Source organism: Peromyscus californicus, unplaced genomic scaffold, assembly GCF_007827085.1.
Source record: "Peromyscus californicus insignis strain IS unplaced genomic scaffold, ASM782708v3 Scaffold_4__1_contigs__length_199733344, whole genome shotgun sequence".
In the NCBI taxonomy this organism is placed as follows: Eukaryota; Metazoa; Chordata; class Mammalia; order Rodentia; family Cricetidae; genus Peromyscus; species Peromyscus californicus.
The window spans coordinates 48221343-48244908 of record NW_026294562.1 but is presented as its reverse complement, the minus strand read 5'-3'; the positions used below and the strand labels follow the sequence as shown (position 1 = coordinate 48244908).

Genomic DNA, 23566 nt, shown 5'->3' with positions numbered 1-23566 from the left:
TTTTCTCCATACTGCTTCCTGCAGTCTGTGGATGAAGGCATCCCCAAGAGTCCCTGAGAAATTTTTGAGATAAAGACCAAGTGCTGGGAAGACCAGCAATAACCTTTGTTGATAGCTATTACCTGTCAAGATTCAGGAGGTCTCTCTTGCTCAAACCTGATCCATATTATTCCTGAAGGAATCCATAACCTCTCATCTTCTGTGGCAACAAAACTAAAAAGCATTTTTGATTTCCATTTGACAAATATATTTTTTTGGCTTCTTTTTTAAAGTTAAGGCATTCCTAAAATATCTAGATTGGTTTAATTTAGCAGTCCATTTCTCAATCTTATGTCTTTCAGCAGCTGTCTTTTGCTTCTCAGCAATCAAAAAAATTAATACAAAATCAACACAATAACATATAGGATCCAGACTCCCTGTGTATTCCATCTCTATGTGGCTATTCTTTTTTATTATTTTATTTCTCTCTTTAAAGACTTTATTACATTATTTTGGAAACTATTCTTTTCTATAGCTGTGATACCATTTTTCCACTCTCTCCCAAGGCTATGTACATTTTTAAACACATTGTAACCCATTTAGAGGGTTTCTTTTTGTCTGGACTTCTTATACTGTATATCTGTTTTGTTTTGTTTTTTATCACTAGAGTCTTTAAACTGCTAAGTGGGCGTAGGACCAAAGTGGCAGCTTTGGCTGCTGGCTCCATCCCTCTTGGCTTTCCAACATGGTGGGGGTACCAATGAGAGTCATGCTTACCTCCCTCCCCAACTCTGGGGTCCATGCTGCCACCAAGTAGCATGCAGCTGTGTTCTTAGGCCTGCAGCTGTGCTCTTAAGCCCATAGGCAGCAGCTGGGAGAAACCTCTTTGTATCAAGCCCTGAGAGACTGTGAGAGTCCACCATGTTCAGCTGAAGCCCACCATGGCCAGGGGATGTGGTTCTGTACTACAGCCTACAATGAGAGACATGAACTATGAAACTGTGCTTGGGTCATTTCTGTATGTCTAGAAGCCCTTTTATAAGCTTTCTCAGGCTTTACGTAGATGTATGTGTACTGTGTTGGCGCCACATGTAAACGGAGGCTTTTCTGTCCCACCAGCACTCCCAACTACCTAGCAGCCACTTCCCAAATAATTGACCTGGAGGTTTAATATTACTTATAAATGTTTGGCTGATGGCTCAGGCTTATTACTAACTAGCTCTTACAACTTAAATTAACCCATTCCTATTAATCTATGTTTTGCCACGTCTCATGGCTTTAACTGTGTTCTAATACATCTTGCTCCTCTGATGGCTGTCTGCAGTCTGCCAGACTCCACCCTTCTTCTCCTGAATCTCTGCTTGGATTTCCTGCCTGGCTATATCCTGCCTTGCCATAAACTAAAGCATCTTTATTTATCAACCAATGAGAGCAACACATATTCAAAGAGTACAGAAAGATGTCCCACAGCATTCACCCCTATTGACTAGCAGTCACGGTGCTAGAAGGTACTTTGCATGCTACTGGAGGAGAAAAGTAACTATCAGTTTCACCCAACTATAAACCCTGTTCTGCACAACATAGACCTGCTGGCAACACATACTAGTACAGTAGTGGCATAAATGTTATGGAAGTAACCAATCACTTTTTAAAAATTGGATTTAAGGCCCACTCCATGAGATACAGCCCATACCTGACACTACTAAAGTATCCAAGAACCTGAGACTAGATAGGTCATGGATCCTATGGGAAAAGCTTCTACTATTATTGTCCTAAAGGCAAAAAAATGACTCCTAATGTCATATTGTTATCACTCAGCTTTCATCAGAGAAGGTTCTTCTTACAGGAGACAGTAATTAAAATAAATAGGATGTCTTTATTATATCCCTCAAGGCTCAAGGATCTATGCAGAAAAAGAAACAGAAAGATGGTAAGAGCCAAAGGTGGTGGATGACTCCAAGAAAATCATATTTTCCAGACATAAGAGGACTGATGTGAACCCACAAAGACTGTCACAAGCACAACCAAGACCTGTGCAGATTCAAACTAGATAAAAATCCCAGCACTGAGAAAGGAAATTGGACAAAAAGTCCCACCCCTAACCAAAACACTATTTGCAATTGATACCTGCTGGAGAAAGGGAAATCAGTGCTCTCCAATGGAGCATCATTAGATATTAACCACACTCCAGGGAAGACCCATGCAGAGGAGCAGTTGACCCACACAAAAGGGTCTTTGAGTGTTTTATGTGTTTGGTGGCATTTTTATTTTATTTGTTTATTTTGATTTTAACTTTTTGTTTCTTTTGTTGTTGTTGTTGTTGTTGTTGTTTAGAGAGAAGAAAAAGCATGAAGTTGAGGAGGAAGGGAGGTGTGGAGGATACAGGAAGAGTTGGGAGAGGAGAAAGAATATAAGCAAAATATATTGTCTGAAAATGTTTAAATAAAAATATAGTTAAATTTTCCAAAATAAAAAATATGGATATACAAAGATTGAAATGTTATACAAACAAAAGTTATAGTTGGTTTTGCAAATTCCTTGAATGTGATCTTTGAGTATTGGAAAATCATTCTCAGATCAAATTACTCTTCTCAACCTACCTCAAAAAAGTCATTATTTCATTATAAAATGCTTCTTATCTGAATTAGAATACCAATTTTTGTCTTTGTTATCAACTCACATAATTAAGACACAATTCATTAAGAGAATTTTATTAGCTATATTCACAATACCATTTAGAAGTTACAACCCATAATCCCCACCACTTAATTGGTACAGACACACCCTTGAACAGAATGCCCTGTGGTCTATTATGTTAACTTAAGGATTAAAAAAAAAAGAAACACTGACATGATTGCACATTTATTATGTTTATAAATATAAAATAATGTGTGTATTTTTATTATAAATATATAAGCTTTTATCATAAGTATATGTGTATTCTTTATTATAAACATAATTAGTATAATGTATATTACAAATACATACTTACAAATTTGTCTTAAATATGTATGAAATACATTTTAAAAGCAGTGCTTATCACTATCTCCTTGAGATGTTAATGCTGTGACTTTTTAAGTTTGCAGAATAAGGACAGAGTCAGTAAAAATGCAAAACTGTTCTCTGCTGCTCATTTGTTCTGCTCTGACTCACCGGGCTCTTTGCATCCCCTTTTCCACTGCCCTTCTCTTTTTTCTCTCCATGTCCTTTGTGAGGACATGGGCCATGAACACAATTTCATTTCCTCCACCTATTCAATTGTCTGGTCTTAGAGTACTGGGGTTGATTGAACACAAACTGCCTCCAGTTTGAAGTCTCCACTTACTGTCTAACTTTAGCAAATTATTCAACCTCCTGTTGTCATAGTTTCCTCACCTATAAAATGAAGTAAATAATACAACTTCTTGTAGCTGGTATTTTTTACTCTTTTGGTTCTTTGGGGACCTGCCACCCAGGTCCCAAGTAAATGCACATGGAGACTTATTATTACTTATAAATGCCCAGCCTTAGCTTGGCTTATTTCTAGCCAGCTTTTCTTAAATTATCCCACCTACCTTTTGCCTCTGGGCTTTTATCATTATCCTATATGCTTTTCTTTACTTCTTACTCCTGGCTTGCTATGTAGTTGGGTGGCTGGCCCCTAGAGTCCTCCTCCTTCTCTGGCTCTTCTTTTCCTCCCAGATTTCTCCTCCTGTTTATTCTCTCTGCTTGCCAGCCCTGCCTATCCTTTCTCCTGCCTTGCTATTGGCTGTTCAGCTTTTTATTAGACCATCAGGTGTTTTAGACCAACAAAGTTAACATAACTTCACAGAGTTAAACGAATGCAACATAAAAGAATGCAACACATCTTTGCATCATTAAACAAATGTTTCACAGCATAAACAAATGTAACACATCTTTAAAATAATATTCTACAACAACTTCTCATGGCTGTTGTGAGGTAGAGGCATTTTTCTATTTAGGTGCCAAATGGTGGAGACTATGTCAATTATCTCTGATGATACCTGCAAGTTCTTTTACCAGATCAATTCCAATTCATTACAGATTTCTAACTCACTGAAAGTTATGAGGAAAATTATTCGGTTGACAATACTATTCATGCAATAGTTTATCACAGATCCAGAAATCTTTGTGTAGATACAGTTTTGCAAATAATACATACCCTGTTTACCACTAAGTGACATAACAGTCTCGTTTCTCTGGCAATGAAAACCAATTTTAGGAAATCAAGTACATTTCAAAATATTCCTGAGAAGCAAAGGAAATTAGAATTCAGAAATTGAAGTTATTAGTCTTCTTCTTTAAGACAGTTTCACTCTGCAGCACAGGCGGGCCTCAAACTCGGGTTCTTTCTGCCTCAGTTGCCCTCCTAACTGCTTGCACCACACCCAGTTTACCTTCGTCTTTGGATCTGAGATCAAAATTTCATGTTGGCAAGTTCACATTTTGGTCTTTAACTCCTTCCCCCAAACCAACTCAGGGCTGTACTCTCAATGAAAACTCTTCAGCGATGTTTTGTGAAAAACAAAGATCAAACCAACCTTGCTTACCTAGGGTAAACATAATGAAACCTGTCTGTGCTTCAAGCTTGGTTTCCAGATCTACTGCAACTTGAATAGAGGAACTGGTCTGCTGGGAATCTTCCAGCTTCCTTTGAAATGGATGGAGAACTATTTCTGATTGTGATGTATTCCACATTTCCAGTGTTCTGAAAATATCTGGTATGAGGCTCTTAATCCAAATCCTGACTCTCAAATAATATTGCATTTGCTTCTTCTTGATTCTTAAGCTATTTCATTTTCTTAACTGAATTTTCTTGGGTGAGATGACAAGTTTTAAATCATTTTTTCTCACATCTGAGGTCAGAACAAATGGAGCAGCCATCTCCATGTCAGTGGGATCCATGGAGCAACCGCAGCTGGATTTCTGGGATCCTTAAAGTGACCACAGCTGGATTGCTTCCCCATTTTGGATTCAGAAGAAGGACCTGGGTCTGTCACTAATTTGGCATTTCCCTGGAAACTTCTGCTGGCAAAGAATTAGATGTTATTTTGTTTTGTTCCACAGACTTTTATTGTCTTTTAAATATAGCCGACTTCCTCTCCATGAGCTACACTGCCTCTAGAACAATCCATCCACTGGAACACCCAGCCTGCTTCTCAGAGAGAGCATCCAGGCCTGCCAGCTCCATCAGGATAATAACTTACAGCTGAGACTGCTGCATTCCCAACCCCTTTAATGTGACTGAGCACACAAGTATAAATATGCCAGACAAGGGAAAATGTTCAATTATTTTATTGCATTATTCTACAATGTACATCATGTCTCCCTGGGCACTGAAAATAGCCCAAGTAAGCCACAAATAAGATACATCCTGTGATCATCAAAACAAGAACAAAATACAAAGTATGCCCGTGGTTTGCGGCTGAATAAGCTGGAGTAGAAGATTATTGTCTCTCTCATCTTGAGCCTGCTTCTTTTATGTTATATAAATTAATTACACATAGAAATACTTCCACAATGAGATACGGTGCTGACTTCCTGGGAACAAAGCTCACAGGAAATCCCCAGATTTATTTGGGGAGACATTGATGTGGAATTACTCCACCTTTTATTTAGTTACAACTCAGAAATATAGCAACAAAATCTTGTATGTTGTAACTCTCACTGCCAATCTTGTTTTCTCTTGTTTGAGAAGAAAGGAAAGAAATGGGGGAGGGGGGATGGAGAGATCGTTGAGGTGTTGAGAACACTGGCTGCTCTTCCCGAGCCCACATGGCATCTGCAACTCCAGTTCTGGGAGATCCAACACCCTTTTCTCACATCATCCCACACCAGATACACTTGTGATGCACAGATGTATATGCAGGCAAACCACCCCTCCATATACAGTAAAAATAAATAAAACTTTGAAAAGCAAAACGAAGGAAATAAGTCATGAGGCTAGTAATGATGTAAAGATCAAAGAAAAGGTAGCATCTGGGGAACTGAGCTTGTTAATCAGTTTATTTCCTTGGAGATTATATTTTTAAGCATTTATTAAGTACTATTGGCTTACTCTATACTATTTATAATACTAAAAAGAGTGGGGTTTCTGCTGTATGAATAGATTTTCTAAAATGTTGGGTTGTGGCATGAATTCTAATTGGTCTTAATAATAAAAACCCAGAGCCAGATATCAGGGTAAATGCTGAAAAATCAGAGAAACAAAGGAGCAAGCCACAGCCACCTCTTACCTCGCCAACTCCTCAGCCTGAAAGGGGGTGAGCTCTTAGCACTTCCTCTCTCCACCCAGCCATATCACTTCCTGTTTCTTCCACTCAAGTGCTGGGATTAAGGGTGTGTGCCACCTCTGCCTGACCTTAGTGTCTAGCACCACACTCTGATCTCCAGGCAAGCTTTATTTGTGAGAGCACAAACAAAATATCACCACATCGGGTCTTTGAAATATTGGCTTGAATCACACACGAGGTGAACCTTGAGGACAATATACTGTACTCTATGGTACCGCAGTTGTTCCTCCCACATTGTTCAAGAGAAACAGCCTAAAAACTGAATCACAAGAAGTCCAAATGCTTGTCAACATCGCCTTAATTACCGTAAAGAGGAAAGAGTTTAATAAGAACAATTAGAAGCCTTGACGGACAAGTGCAATAAGAAGCTGTTGAATGAACTCATAGACTAAAAGGAAGCGATACCAGCCATGGGAAAACACAGTGATGGACAGAGAAGCATGAGTTCCTGTGAAGACTGCTGAGGGCAACTTACCACAAACTAAAATTATCTGAGAAGGGAGCCTCAACTGAAGGATTATCCTGATTGCTTTAATTAACGTGAGAAGACCCTCTCCAAGAGAACCATTTTGTAAAGGAGCAGGTAAAAGGGTCATGGCAGAAGAAGGGTTATTCAACTGTTGTTCACTTGGCCTTCCCTTTCTTGGCTGAGTGAATTTATCTGGTTGCTGCCATTGCTGATTCCCCTCACTGCTATCAGAACCAGTATTTCCAGGCTTCCATCCTTGACTGAGAACCAGAGGCTTGACAGGAATCTTCCAGATTTTCAGCACCAGCCTGGAACGACTTAGACTACAAGCCTTGTAGATTGAGCAACCACAGGGTTGTTGGCCTCAGTAAGAGACAGCTAGAGTAGGACTGCTTCCACTGCTGGAGCACCCAACCACAAACACTGCTAAAGCACCCAGCCACATGCACCCAGCAACTGCTAGAGCACCCAACCACAAACACTGCTAAAGCACCCAGAAACTGCTGGAGAACTCAGCCACAAACACCCAGCAACTGCTGGAGCACCCAGTCATAAATAATCAGCAACCTCCAGATCCTCGTCCTCTTGGTGGGAAACAATTGTTGTTACTATTTTAGTATGAGCTGATTTAATAATTATTTTAATGTATACATTCATCCTATTGGTTTTGTTCCTCTAGAGAGATCCGACCAATAGGATGAATGTATGAATTAAAATAATTGTCACTCTGTCTCATTAATATAACAGAAAATTGAAAAGAAGTATAAGCAGAGGAGGAGCAGGAGGAAGAGGAATGGAGGGAGATTTTTGAAGGGAGCACACTTTAATGGGCCTTGGTGAAGAGGATAATTCTGTCAGGAAGCCAAGAAGCCAAGCATTAAGTTTTCAGAAATGGGGAAATCTAGTGTGCAACAAAACAAAGAATTGGGGGAAATATAGTTGTAAATAGAGAACAGCAAACATAATTCTTAGTCTTATAGATGTGACTCTGTCCTAGCAAAGGACTTTTGGAAATTGGAGGAAAATTCCAAATTAAATTACAAGCCTATGGGGCTTTCCATTATGCTCTATATAATGGGGCATTATTGAATAGTTCTGAGTAGGAATTAGACTTTGCCAGCTTTTAATTCAGGGTAAGCCTGAAAACAGTGTGGAGTATAAATTAATAACAAAAGTAACCAAAACAGTAGGAAACAAGAGGACAATATTTCTACTTGTCCAGGAAAACACAAAGATTTTTACTTATACATTAAGTGTGGCTATGACAAAACATCCTAGGTTGCATAACGTAGAGATAGATAGATAGATAGATAGATAGATAGATAGATAGATAGATAGATAGATAGATAAATAGAGAGATAGATAGATAGATAGATAGATACATAGATACATAGATACATAGATAAATAGATTGATAGACAGAGATAGATAGATAGATAGATAGATAGATAGATAGATAGATAGATAAAAAAGATTGGGCTGGAGAGATGACTTGGCTGTTAAAGGCTAGATTCACAACCAAAAATAAAAGAAAAAGGGTTTATTAGTTCACCATTTGGAGGTTCAAAGTTCAAGACCCATTGGCCTCAAATGTTTGTCCTTTGGTAAGGGCTTTAAGCCAGGTGGCATCCTAGTGGGAGAACATGCAAGAGGGACCACATAATGAAAAAGGATGCCCTAGATAATTCAAGGGTGAGCTGTACTTTTATAGTCTCCTCTGGTGAGAACCCCTAATTCACTACATAAGTGTCAGTCACTTCAGAGGACCACATCCCTAGTAACCTAATTACCTTGCCCTAGGCTACATCTCTATAAGGTTCCATTGCTTCTCAATATCATGACACCAAGAACTAAGTTTCCAGCACAGGGACCTCTGGAGAGCACACACACACAAACTCACACACACACACACACACACACACACACACACACACACACACACACAAACCACATCCAAACACTAGCAAGACAATTCAGAAAGCAACAGCAAAAGTGGCAATGCATAGGAGTCTCCTAAAAATTCTAGCTTCTGAATGGCTTTAAAAACATGGAAACTGGAGAAATGAGATGGCACAGTAAACAAAATACATGAAAGGAAAGGTTAGAAGGAAATTTGATTATGCAAAAACCTGTCCCTAGGACATACATCCTTCATGCCATCCCAGATCTTTGCCTGCACCTGGTTAGCAGCCCTATCTCCGTGGGTGAAAATCCATCCATTCACCAGAGCTTGTTGCTGTCCCTAGTTTCAGTCCGGAGCAGCGTGAATCTTGAAAACCAGGACAGTGGGTTGCTGAGTGGACTTTGGCACTGGTCCTGAGACTAATGACTGACCAAGTGAAAGACTATTAACTTGAAATGATAAGAGAATGTGCTCTTGGAGAAGAATATAAAGAAACAGGCCAGGAGAACCCTGCTTTTGACTCTTATCTTTGTTAAAGCTCATTTCCATTGCCTGTAAGCTCTGATCTCCTCTTATCTCAAACAGTAGTTTATTTTAATTTATTTTTTGAGATGGGGTCTCACAACGGAGCCATGGTTGGCCAGGAACTCACTATGTCGACCAGGCTAGTGTCAAACTCACAGAGTCACCTGCTAGGATTAATGGTGTACATCATTATACTTGGTATCAGGATGCATTTACACAAGATGTTTTTAAGTGTTCTGTAAATTTTAAATAAAATGCACTTGTAGGTAGCTATTTTAAAATTATTTCTTTTTTAGATTAAAATATAGTTAATCATTTCTCCCTTGTCTTTCCTTTCTTCAAGCCCTCCCTTACACTCCTCCCTGCTCTCTTGAAAATTCATGGCCTCTTTACATTAATTGCTGTTCCATACATATATTTAAGTAGCTATTTTTAACATTAATGAGAGTATGGGGGACGTTTCTAAAAATCGTTGTACAGAAGAAGCATTAGATGTTTTCATTTCTTCTCAGAGGGCAAGGAAGAGGAGAAGCTTTGAGTTCAGCACAGAAATAACAAGTATTATGGGAAGGCTTAGAAAATAAACTGTTCTTCTGGCTCTTGGTAGTGGCCCATTGTGGACATGAAAAGTACCCAGTCTCTTGTCATCCTATATAGAAGCATCTAAGGAGGACTGGGCTAAGCATGTCTTAGATCCCATTTTCCACAGTTCAAAGAAAGTTTCTCTGAGCAATACCGGATGCCACACAGATTTCAAATTAACTAAAAAGAAATGTCTAGTGTTGTATGAAAGGAGAGAAGGTTAGTACTCCCCTTGACAAGGATGAAAGAGGCCTATGGAGGTCTGTACAGACAGACAGGAAGTGATAGAGCTGGGAGGAAAAAGGAAGTGATATAGCTGGGCAGAGAGAGGAAGTAAGATGGCAGGGCACAGAAAGGTATATGAGGCATGAGTATACAGGAAGTAGCTCTCCTGGGCTGAGGATTTCCTATCAGTAAAAACTTGTGACTGGCTTGTTCTATTCCTCTGATCTTTCAGCTTTCACCACAATACCTGGCTCTGGGTTTTTTATTAATAAGATCATTTAGCAATTCGTGTTACATACCTCTCTTGCTAGGATGGGTTGGTGATCAAGGGTGATGATTAATTCCTTGCATCCATTTCTGTCTTCTGCTTCCTGTTATGATTTAATAAAAAACTGTTGATGAGTGGGTATGCACCTGGGGAATTTAGAGTAGAGCTGGGGCTGGAGAGATGGCTCAGCCATTAAAGGCTAGGCTCACAACCAAAAATACAAAGTAGAGTTGACTGACTATTTAAGTTTATATATAAAAGTTCAGATTTGTGATTCTTTTAAGTTTTTTTTATAAGATTACCTTTTGAGACAAATAATAAAGTGATTGATCCTTTCTTTGAAACCACAAAATGCAGCATGCCAGCAAAAGAACTGGCTGAGAAAAACACTTTGCTTGCTTTTATATTGCTAATCTATAACAAGTTGCTTGGGTATGAATGCATGTGGGTTCTTAGGACAACTTTGACTTGTAATACGTAAAATGTTTAATCATGTAAGGGATATGGAAAACATGCTGTTTATTACTTGTATTCATTGTAATCATTCACTTAAAAAATAGAATGTAACCACACTGTAATTTTTATATTTCTTGAAATATTTTGCTGGGGTAGATAAGCTGTAAGGGAAAAAATAAGACACAAGAGAAGGAAAACATCAGAAAAGGTTCTCTGACCCGCTGAAGGCTTGCCATTCATCAGCACCCTGGATGAGATTCTGACATCTTGGAGATGTATGTGTATGCGTGTGTGTGTGTGTGTGTGCGTGTGTGTGTGTGTGTGTGTGTGTGTGTGTGTGTGTGTGTGTGTGTGTTTTCCCCTTTTTCACTGGCCCCAGAGAGTTAAGTTTTGCTCCCCCTGCTGGCCCAGAGAATTAAGATGGAAAAATCAAGTTGAGTGATCAGTTTGCCAACTCCATGGGTCCTTCTTAATACCTGAACTGCTGAAGTCTGGTCCTCATGGAAGCAATAAGTACTCTCCCCATCCATTCACCCACCCCATAACTCTCATGTTTCCATTCCCACTCCCCTACCTCCAGCCCCACCCCACCTCCCATCCACTGAAGAGATCTCTTCTATTTCCAAACGAAAACCATGCATTTCCCCTTGGGCCCTCCTTGTTACCTAGCATCTCTGGATCTGTGGATTGTAGCATGGTTATATTTTACTTTACAGCTAATATCTGGTTATAAGTGAATACATACCATGTCTGTCTTTCTGGGTCTGGATTACCTCATTCAGGATGATTTTTTTCTAGTTCCATCCACTTGCCTGAAAATTTCCTGATGTCATTGTTTTTGATAGCTGAGTAATACTCCATTGTGTAAATGTACCACATTTTTTAAAATCTGTTCTTCAGTTAAGGGGCATCTTGGTTGTTTCCGGGTTCAAGCTATTACAAATAAAGCTGTGATGAAAATAGTTGAGCAAGTGTGTTTGTGACATGATTGAGCATCTTTTGAGTGGTATAACTGGGTTTTGGGACAGATTGATTCCCAATTTTCTAAGAAACTGCCATACTGATTTCCAAAGTTGCTGTACAAGTATGTACTCCTGCCAGCAATGGAGGAGTGTTCCCCTTGCTCCACATCCTCTCCTGTCATTTGTGTTTTTGATCTTAGCTATTCTGACAGGTGTAAGATGGTATCTCAGAGTCATTTTGATTTGCATTTCCCTGATGGCTATGGATGTTGAATGTATCTTTAAGTGTATTCTCAGCCATTTAAGATTATTCTGTTGAGAATTCTCTGTTTAGAACTATAGCCCATTTTTAATTAGATTATTTGATCTTTTGATGTCTAATTTCTGGAGTTCTTTATATATTTTGGAGATCAGCCCTCTGTCAGATGTGGGTCATTTTGTCCTATTGGCAGTGTCCTTTGCATTACAGAAACTTCTCAGTTTCATGAGGTCCTATTTATTAAGTGTTGATCTTAGTGTCCGTGATACTGGTGTTTTATTCAGGAAGTTGTTTCCTCCACAAGAGTGAGCCCACCCCTGACACTGACTGGAGTGCCAGGACCCAGAGGCTGGATGGTCCAAAGAACTAGGATAGAATCAAACAAGATTGGGGGAAAAAATCTCAATGTAATGATGCCTAACGATATTCTGTTATAATCATATATTGGTGACTATCCCACCTATCATCAGAGAGCCTTCATCCAGTAACTGATAGAAACAGATACAGAGACCCACAGACAAACATTGGGCTAAGCTTGGGGAATCTTGATAAAGAGAAGGAGGAAGGACTGTACAAGCCAGGCAAGTCAAGTACACCACAAGGGAACCCACAGAAACAACTAACATGAGCTCAGAGGAACTCACAGAGACAGAACCAACAACCAAGAGTTTGCATGGGACTAGCCTAGGCTCTCTAAATAAGTTGTGTAGCTTGGTCTACTTGTGGGAGCAGGTGTCCTTAATGCATTGTCTGGCTTTTGGGAACCTATTCTTCATACTAGGTTGCCTTGCCCAGGCTTAATACAAGGGAAGGAGCTTAGTCCTACCTCAACTTGAAATGGCATGCTTTGTTGATTCCTATCAGAGGCCTGCCCCTTTCTGAACAGAAACAGGAGGAATGGATTGGGGTAGGGGAGGTGTGCAGAGGGGAGGCAGTGGGGAGGGAATGGGAGGAGAGGAGGAAGAGGAAACTACAGTCAGGATGTAAAATAAATGAATAAATTTTTAAAATAAATGAATAAATAAAAATGAGGGAAGAGGTAAAATCTAGTGATTTTTCAGTCTGAAGAAGTTGGATGTGACTAACTTCCTGACAAATGAGAGAGTAAATCAAGGGAATAAACATAATTTCTCCTGCCTTCTAGAGGTTTTCCCCAGAAAAATGCCTTATTTTTTAAGCCATACTAAGTTTCAGAGGACTAGCATGATGTAATACATAAGGCCTGCTCTGAATTCTGTTTTTCTCTCATAGGGAGTCAGGTCCTGAGCAAAATGCTCAGAGTCTTTAAGGTTAAGATCACTCAAATGCACAAGTTAGGCAAGACAAAACAAAATAAAAACTCACTTATAACGAAGCCAAAGAAGAGAAAGTTTCTGTCTAGAATCTGTCGGGATTACACAGAACCAGTGATGGCATTAAACAGCCCTTCCTGGATGCTTAGGGACTGAGATAATGGATGAGGAGATACTGAGCAGAACCTCTCTGTTGCCTACAGAGAAACCTATGTCCAATTGTCTCTGGGTTTAAACATGCACAACATGTCAGCTGAGCAGGCAAGCCTCATGTAATCACTGATAAGATGGTACTAAAGGACTCATTCTAAATGAGAATGGAGTTATGAATCAAAACAGTAGGCAATAACAACAACAAGGATAAACAAAAAAAAGTCCCAGCTTAAAATAGAGAAGTAAAAAAATCTATTTGTAGTAGCAATTTAAAACCTCCTTGAGAAGAGAAAGGGGAGAGGGGAAGGGTGCAATGGAGAAAAATACTTTGAGCTGACCCAATAGTAAACCATAGTTTCTTAGAGTGATGGGTAACTGACATCAGAGTGTCTTTTCACTCAGCCAGAAAAAGTGGTCAGGCAAATCAAAGCCAAGTAACAGGAAAATTGTAAAGAGGATCCTGAAAAGATTGAAATGGAAATATTATTTCAATCTCACCACTGTCCAAAAGGATGGAGAGTAATAGTTTGAAGAGATAAACTATACTCCTGTGTTGATTGTCACATGATTAGCAACAGACACAATAATCAGTGGAATCAATCAAATTGGCCATTAATGAATAAATAGATTGAGAGTTTTTTATTTGTATATAATAGAAAATGATTCCATCATAAAAAGAAACTCTGTTAATTAACGTGAATCAGAAGCATGGAAAAGTCAAAAGAGTATTATGTTAAGTGAAATAAACCAGGCACAGAAAGACAAATACCATGTGTTCTCACTCAAATGTGAAAGTTAAAATAGTTGATCTTATGGAAGAGTACCTTAGCAGTTACCAACATTAGAGAAAGTCAGCAGAGAGCTAGAGAGAGCAGCATGGTGGTTACATACATTGAAATATGACACTATATTCTGTAAATATGTACAATTATTGCATGCCAACCAAAAATTGTAAACTCAGATATCAGTTTAGCATATATTGAACACAGGCGTGCTCTGCGGTAGTTTTAATACTGAACAACCATAAAAGAGACACTTTATTTCACTTGGCTGTGGATGAGCACACAGCAGTGAACACAAGGACTCTGGGGGACTAACTTGACAGTGTTCTTGGAAAAGTTTGGGTGAGTACATGCAGTAGAGTAGGGAGGTGCCCAGAGAAAGGCATTTGACCAAAAGCATGCTACCAATAGACTGGTGTTGAGCCGGAGGCTACAGGCCTGGAAGAGGAGTGTCAGGAACTGTTGCATTCATGACAGAAAACAATGCCCTGTCTGAGACTGATGCACTCTCTGACATTGAAAATACTGCTGTGCTTTGAGAGTGTAATTGTTGACATTTAGAAACCAAAGAAAAAGAAAAATATTATCAGACAAAAAGTCACACAACTGCACAAATCATTTTGTAAAGAATAATTGAGCTTCTAAACTATGTTCATAGTAGTGTTATCTGTAACAGCCAGAACCTGAAAACAATCTAGATGGCCCTCAACCGAAGACCAGATAAAGAAAATGTGGTACATTTACACACTGGAGTATTACTCAGCTGTCAAAAACAATGACACCATGAAATTTGAAAACAAATGGATGTAACTACAAAAAAAAGAAATCATCCTGAGTGAGGTAACCCAGACCCAGAAAGACAAACACGGTATGTACTCACTCATAAGTGGATATTAACTGTAAAGTAAAGGATAACCATGCTACAATTCACAGACCCAGAGAGGCTAGGTAACATGGAGGGCTCAAATAGAGCCACATGGATTCCCTGAGAAGGGGAAATAGAAGACATCTCCTAGGTAAATTGGGGCCAGGAGAGCATGAGGGATCCAGTTGGGCAGGTTGGGGACCTGACAGAGGGGGAGAGTAATGAAAGAGATATCTTGATGAGGGGAGGACCATTTCAGGGTTAGGGAGAAACCTGGTGCCAGGGAAACTCCCAGGAATCCACAGGATGACCCCAGCTAAGACTCCTAGCAATAACGGAAAGAGTGCCTGAACTAGCCATCTTTTGTAATCAGATTGGTGACTACCCTAATTGTCATCAGAGAGTCTTCATCCAGTAACTGATGGAAGCAGATGCAGAGATCCATAGCCAAGCACTGGGCCAAGCTCCAGAAGAGAGAGAGGAGGAACTAGATGAGCCAGGGAGGTCAAGATCATGACAGAGGACCCACAAAGACAGCTGACCTGGACTCCTGGGAGCTCAAGGACTCTGGACTGACAGCTAGGGAGCCTGCATGGGACCAACCTAGGCCCTCTGCATGTATGTAACAGCGGTTCAGCTTGGTCTACTTGTGGGGTTCCTAGCTGTGGGATCAGGGCCTGTCTCTAGCACTTGAGTTGGCTTTTTGGAACCTATTCTCCTTGCTGGGTTGCCTTACCCAGCCTTGATGCAGGGGGCAGAGCTTGGTCCAGCCTCTATTTGATGTGCCATGCTCTGTTAACTTTGGGAGGCCTATCCCTTTCTGAACAGAGATGAAGGAGAAGTGGATGGGGGTAGTCATAGAGGAGGTGAGGGAATGGAAGAGGAGGAGAGGAGGGAGGGGAAAAGGGGAAACTGCAATCAGGATGTAAAATAAATGAAAATTTTTAATTAATAAAAAAAAAAATCTCAGAACCTAGAAGCTGCAGCAGCACTGACGTGTGTGTGTGTGCGCGCACGGGTATGTGCATGCGTATGTGTGTGTGTGTGTGTGTGTGTGTGTGTGTTTGGTTTTGTCATAGTACAAAAGAAATGTATAGATCTTATCTTACCTTTAAAAAATAAAAGAATACTTGAGCTTCTACTAACATGCAGAACACTGATTTCCATAACACAATGTTTCTATGGAAACTGGCCTGGCCACACAGAACGACAACCAGACAACCTAACACACCAAGAAATATGGTTTTTAGTATTTATGTTTTGACTGATCTTCAAGTTTAACTTCACATTTCAGATTTATGTGAGATTCAAAGTATACCCATGAGTTTCATTGAAGGTACCACCATAATTTTCATGGACTTCTTTAAGACATTAACAGCCAATCACTCTGGACTTATTTTAATCAGATCCAACTCTTTTGATACATCACCAACATAAGGGAGCACAGAAAGTTAGAGAAATGATGTGTTAATATATTTTTGCCTCCAGATATGAATGGATTGGAAAAGGACTCAAGTTCAGGACTGTGTAGCAAAGGTTTCAAGGAGCTGTGCCTCTGATTATAGTTGGGTAAGATATTCAAGGCTTGATAAGACTTCATTGATTAAAACAGTATCCACAAATTTTCTATGTAGTCTGAGAATTTTCAAGTGAATTCCAGATATGTTTAAGGGAACAAGTCCAGATGTAGAAGTGAGTCTGCGTAAGTGATGTCTAAGTGAATCTGAAGCAACTGGTTGATGGGGAAATGTCAGCCACCATACAGAGCATTTTGGTAAGTAAAAACAAAGATTCACTGCTAAATTTAACTAGTGGGTTTGGTTAAAAAGATCATTTTATTATATTTTTATTTTATGGCCTTTGAATTATAAAATAATATAAAAGGAAAACTTGTAGAATAAATGAAGTTTCTTGGGTAGCCAGAAAACTCTGGTACCCTGACATAGGTTTTTGCTGCGTGTGTGTGTGTGTGTGTTTGTGTGTGTGTGTGTGTGTGTGTGTGTGTGTGTGTGTGTTGTATTGTGTTGTGAATTAAACCCAGTGAGTCATACAAACATGTGATCTACAACTGAGGCATACCCTTATCTCCCAGGTAGAGCTTTGAATTGGTAAATGTGAACTATATAGCAATCTCCATGGATAGCATCAACCACTTTAGCATTTTCTAAACAACTGAATAAATAAATTTTTTAAATCTCAGTAGTATTTTGTAGCTTTTTAAATCAAAATGGCACAATATAGCATAATACCAACATTTTCCTGATATCAAATATCTCTCTTATTCTAGTTTTAGGGATGTGATGGATAAAGAAATATGTCACCACAATAAAAGGATACTATTTAACTGACTTACTCCATTCACAAGGAGATTCTTCATTCCTTGGGCAGCGATCTATGAGATACTCAGTCTTGCTATCCATTGCAATTCTTCAGCACATTCTACTCAAGGCTCCTTTCAACTGTCAGCACTGTTTGCTCTCAAATGTATCAGAGCAGCCTAGGGTTTACGTTATTTTGGTTTGAGTTTGATATAGCATAGACTGGCCTCAGACTCACTGTCCTCTTGCCTCAGCTTCTCACATTTTAGGTGAATATATCCTACTACTTCTAGCTTAGACTAACTTTGAATGAAAAAAGGAATTTCCTAGAAACTGCCATTGCCACAGTTAGAGAACAGGATGCCCCCAGGCCTATGTGGTAATGACAGATTATTATTGGGAACAGTGAAGACTTTCAGAAAAGAAATATAGTGGCATGCTTATATCATTGAAGACACATCCTCCAAGATTGCTTTCTCTTTCTCTTTGTATGCTGGTAATGAGGCAAGTTCTTCTTTTCCCCACGTGCTGCCTTGCCACAGAAGCAACCAAGTCAGCCTGGGCATGGACTAACACCCCAAAATCAATGAGCAAAATAAAGCATTTCTCCTTATGAGTTGATCATCTTCATCTTGGGCTTAGTTACATTAATGGAAAGCTGGATTTTATGGAAAACTAAACAAGGGGAAGAAAATCATAAGGTGTCATGTTTTACACTGTTCTCAAGTGTCTTTAAATTCTTCCTAATCTTTAAACAAAACAAACCTGGTAAGCATATGTAGTGGATTGTGGGAAGAAATTAAACTATAGATATAATGTAATCATCTATCTGTTCTTGCCAAATTCCAATAATTGTAATAAAAATATTTGATTGATGTCATATAAGGAAAATATATTGATTGGTAAAATACTAACGTATGTTTCCCATTAAATCAAAATGTCTCAGTGAGGCATTTGTTTATGTTCATGTTAAGATATCTGTATATAGATACATATGCACTACAGTGTGGCTCAGATTCTCTGATCCCTTACTTTAAATGGAATTTTTACTTAACTGGTCAAATGTTTATGGAAATCATTTCCAGTAGGAGGACTTCTACAGAATAACCAAGTGTTCTCTTCAAATAGCAGCTGATTGGGAGAAATTTAAGATACCCTGAAGAGAGGACACAGCTTTTGCTACTCAACTGAATTTCTTCCATTTAAAGTTCAGGGGCAGTGGCAAAGTACAGCGTCCCCTAAAATCGTTCAAACATACTATGGAGTAGAACTTCATGTACAGTGGAACAAGAATCCAGATACAAAATACTGGGAAACTACAGGATCAAAATGAACATACAGCTGCAACACACCTGAAGACACTAGAGTACAGTGTTACTGCTGGAAGACAACTAAGCTGAGCCAAACCACAAAACCTCAGTCTCTGCTTTCCTGGCTTTGGAACAAATAAATTATGTCTTTTGTCTAGATTTCCTCTGCTGTCAAATAATGAAAAACTCACCTAATCCACAAGGATACTGAAATACATAAGAGAGTGTATATAATGTACCCAGGAAAATACAAGACACATACAAAACCTTCAGTATATGATATTATTAACAACATATAGCTTCTCATGGGGCCAGTAGCATCTTATATGTCATGTCACTGATATCCTCTTTTACTGTGGAAACTTTCTTGGAAGTTGAAGAAGTACTGCTGTTTTAAAGATGTGTCAGACCCAATAGAATATAACATATTTATAATATATAATTCCAATTGTCTTCAGAAAGTGTGTGGGTATGTGATATATATTATATAATATATATATCACAGAAAAGATTATATAGAATTTCATTTTGTTATAATTCACATATGCATACATACATATGTCAGAGAGTATACAGTGTTTCTTCTAACAAAACCTAAATCCTCCAAACATGTTTTGTCTTGGATGATACAGGTCTTAAAGCACATTGTATTTCTGCTCATTCATAGACATGTCTCTCTCCAGAGTGGGATATGAAAAGAAATTTTCTCCCTGAAACCAGTAAAATAAAAATGACCAAAGATACATCATGCTCCCAAAAGCAAAAAAAAAAAAATCTCAAATTTCCCTTATTTTACTAAATTTCTTTGTCTACCCCAGATTGATGAAACTCTACATAATTTATGTGCCTTAGATAATTTATTTGGGGAGTTATTTAATTTATATGATATTTTTGAAGTGTTTCTGTGTGTGTTTGTGCATTTACCTATAAAACTAAGTATAGACATATGTACATTGAGTCTTGACTATTTTCAAGGACAGGGGTTAGTTAAATGTAAAAAAAATGAAGTAGGAAGAAGTTACTGGTTTTTATTAATTTATTTCACTATTATTTAAGAAATCATTTTAAATGTTTATTACTTATCAAATTAAAACTCGGTGTAATAAATGAACATAATAGAATCTAAGTTGTCACTATGATGACTGCATTGTGTGAATTAATTTCACATATTTGTATGACAGGGAAAAAATGCTTTTATTTGAACTTAAATAATTCAAAAAATGTTCTACAATACTTCTTCATACTAAATCTCTTGATGAAAACTACTTGAAAAGAAAACAAAATACTAAAAACTTCTCAGAAGCAGTAAAGAACTAACCTTTCAGTGAAAGACTCTGGTGCAGAAAAAAGAAGAGGGTGAGGAGGAGAAAGACGAGAGGAGGAGGGTGAGCAGAAGGAGGAGCATGGGTAGGAGAAGGAAGTTGAGGAGAGGAGAATGGGTAGGGAAAGAAGAGAATGGATAAGAAGAATACCAACAAGAGTAAGAGCCAGAAACTTGAGCTCAGCTTCTGAAATTGCCTTGCTTCTGAAGGCACCTGTGGGTTTCTAAAAGGATACTCAAAATTCAGTCTGTTGAGTTGAATAACCAAACCCTCATAGGTCCTTGGTGATTAAAAAAAAATGTACAAATCAGGTGTTTTGAAAACTTTTTGCTCTCAATTAGAATATACACTCCCAATATATAAGGGTTGACCAGAAGTCTGAAACCTATTTTAGAATATTCTTAATTCCTAATTGGATTAATATTGAACTGTAAGGGCTAGTTCACCTGTCAAAACCAGAAACAAGGCATTCGATTTCAAGATTAACATAGAATTTTTGAATGTAAGATGTTATAAACAGTTTTAATTTGCTATTTCAGTTCTTCATGTACAATGTCCAGCACTCATTCAAAATGAACAAACAATGACAAGACAGTGGAATTGAAGATGGTAATCTATGGAAACATACCTTCAAGGGATGCTAACCAACTAGAAACATAAGGCACAAGTTTCAAAGAACTGTGCTTAATATGAAGAGGCAAATCAAATGAAAAGTTCCAGTGGAGAACTGAATACTGTTTAATAAAAAGAATTATATTTAAAATAAAAAACTTTCTTTTTATATTGTGTAATCTTTTGTAATTTTCAGAATCCTTCAAAATAATTATGCTGGTGACCAAGATACTATTAACACAAATTTGGTGACCCTTATTATGCCTTTTTTTATAATTTAAGTTTTCTTGAGTATTTTTAAATTTGGAAGACTTAAAATTTTTAACAATATTAATTCCTTGCCTTCCAAATATCTTTATAATGACTTTATACTTGGGGCAACAGTTTTACTGTCCTCGATGAGTGACCAATTTCATCCTCTTCTCAATGTTTCCCTTCTTACTCCCATACAATTTTCAATTTAAGATTCCTCCTATTGAAAAAGCCTTCTAACAATTTCCTAATTATAAGTATTATGAATGTAAATGAGTAGCTATAGAAAATGGGCTAACTAATACATGCATTAGAGAGAATATACTGCTAAATTATAAAACTGAGGATTTAATGACAGAATAAGGAAGTGTTGAAAGGCACAAAATTGCATGAAAATAAATTAAAATTAAAATCAAGCATATTGTCTCCTCTCTTAGAGAACAGCAGCTGCTTCTGTGCTGTACTTGTTGAAAGAGCTGATGTCTGCAATGCTGTCTGGTTCCTCTCTGTATGTATGCATACACATATTTGTCACATTTACAACCCATGAATACATGGAAAACAGCAGGCTGAATTGACATTGTTTTCTTTCTAAAATATCCCCTTTTGGCACACAATTAAAGACGAAGACTATCCAATAAGAAAACAAATTCTAAAATTATGAAGTTATAACATGTTTGGAAGTACAGACGTCTTCAGATGTTTTCCTGTGTTCAAACAAATGAGTCAATTTCAGAAAAATTTTATTGGGGAAAGCAACCATTTATAATAAGGCTTGTGTTAAGAATTTGCCCATGAGAACTCTGCTTGCTGCTTGATAGAAATAACTTACAGTATATGGGTATTTTCAGATAGGAAAAAATTCACAAAGCCCCTCAAATATGAAACTCCTGTTTGTAGGCACCAACATACTACTGTGACAGGAAGAGCAAATGGACCTGTACTGTAGGCAGAAGGGAAGATCCATGAAATAAGCTTGCATTCTTCCCATGGGTAGATCCTAGGACATTTGTTGAGCCCTGACATGAGGTGAGCTAGAAAGTTGGGAAAAGGGTAGTTCCTAAGAGGTAGAGAGTACTTTCCACTCTCCTGAGCCTGGGGACACAGAAGGTGGAGTCTGTGTCCAAAGCACCCAGCAACTAAGAACAGAAAACTGGAAAGAAAGTGAGATAGCAAGAATTAAGCACAACAGCTGTAACTCTTGTATGGTGATATTTTATTTGTATTAAAATGTTATTTGTATGTTAATAAATAAAGTTGCCTGGGGGTCAGAGCTATTAGCAAGCCATAGGAAAAGGGCAGTGGTGGCATACTCTTGTAATCCCAGCACTTGGTAGGCAGAGCTGGGTAAGTCTCTGTGTGTTCAGGGATACAGCCATTATTGGATACACATGCCTTTAAACTTAATACCAATCATGGAAAACCTGGAGGCCTATACAGACAGGCCGTGAGGAGGCGGTCATGTGGTTGGGTTTACAACCAATGAGAAGGCAGGACAGGAACTCTATATAAAGACTTTAACACAGGGGTAGCTCTGGTTCTGAGAGGTAGGACCACTGCAGGAGGAAGGGTAAGGTTTTAGCTCTTAGCTCTGACCTCTTGGCTTTCTTCTTTGCAATGGTTCTGTGTTTCTTATTTAATAAGAAGATTGGCTACATCTACATTTGGCACCCAACATGACAAGAATCCATTAAAAACCTCTTGGCTTGGCTTGGCGGCAGGTCCGGTTTCCGGCCTGGGCAGCCTGGCTGCCTAGCTTGGGCCCAGGCCTGACTGACCCGCAGCTGGAGCTACTTGCAACTGCTACAAACAACTCAGGTCTGCCCTGCCGAATAGGGCCCCTGCCTGGAAAGCCAAGGCTTGACTGGACTCAAGTGGCTACACTTTCTCTCTCTCTCATTTCTCTCTTTCTCTTTCTCTCTCTCTCTCTCTCTCTCTCTCTCTCTCTCTCTCTCTCTCTCTCTCTGGATTCACACCTCGAACACCAGGTGGCTGTTTTGAAATTCCCTGGGATTCTACTGTTCTACCCAGACTTGGTAAGTCAATTAACATATCTATTTAAAAGAGAATTTTTTTCTACATTAAAAAAAATGGGCTTTATGTGTACATTGGAAGAAAATTGGGCTTTGTTTGAAATTTTAGGCACTCTGACAATGGAACAACTATATGAAAAGATTAATATTGATTGAATTATTCAGTTTGTTACTTTTCTTATCCTCATTTTACTATTTAAAAAGATAGTCAACTTAAGTGCCAGGATAGAGAGATGTGGAGAAGAACGGGATGCTGAAATGAAGCCACATACACACATAGCCAAGAAGAATGGACAGCTGAATTCAAAAAACATCAACAATTTCCAGAATTTGAAATCCTGAATCATGACATGACACTAGTGGAATTCAGGTGTTTCTGGTATATAGACTGCTCTCACCCAATGTGAGGTTGAACTGTTGACCTTGTGTACATCCTACTTCACAAATGAGTCTGTCAGATACGTTAAGCCTATAGGCTGAAGATGATGCCCCAACACTGCAGAAAAACCTCAGATGATTGTCCAGGCAGCTGGCTGTTTCTGTCAACTCACAATTTTTTGGAAGTTGCTTGCATATACTTCCTGTTTTTATTTTTTTTGTTAGCTAATATTATTTCCTTCTTGGGTCTCTGAGGGAGTTGAAGATTAGTTAGTTATAGTTGAAGATTAATTAGGATAGAAAGTGAATTAGATACAATAGAATAGAT

At 38.5% G+C, this 23566-nt stretch overlaps 1 pseudogene; it reads left to right on the top strand.

The window, feature by feature from the left end:
- Positions 1-9948: 9948 nt before the first annotated feature.
- LOC128095854 (uncharacterized) lies at positions 9949-10037 on the top strand (annotated as a pseudogene).
- The last annotated feature ends 13529 nt before the right edge of the window (positions 10038-23566 follow it).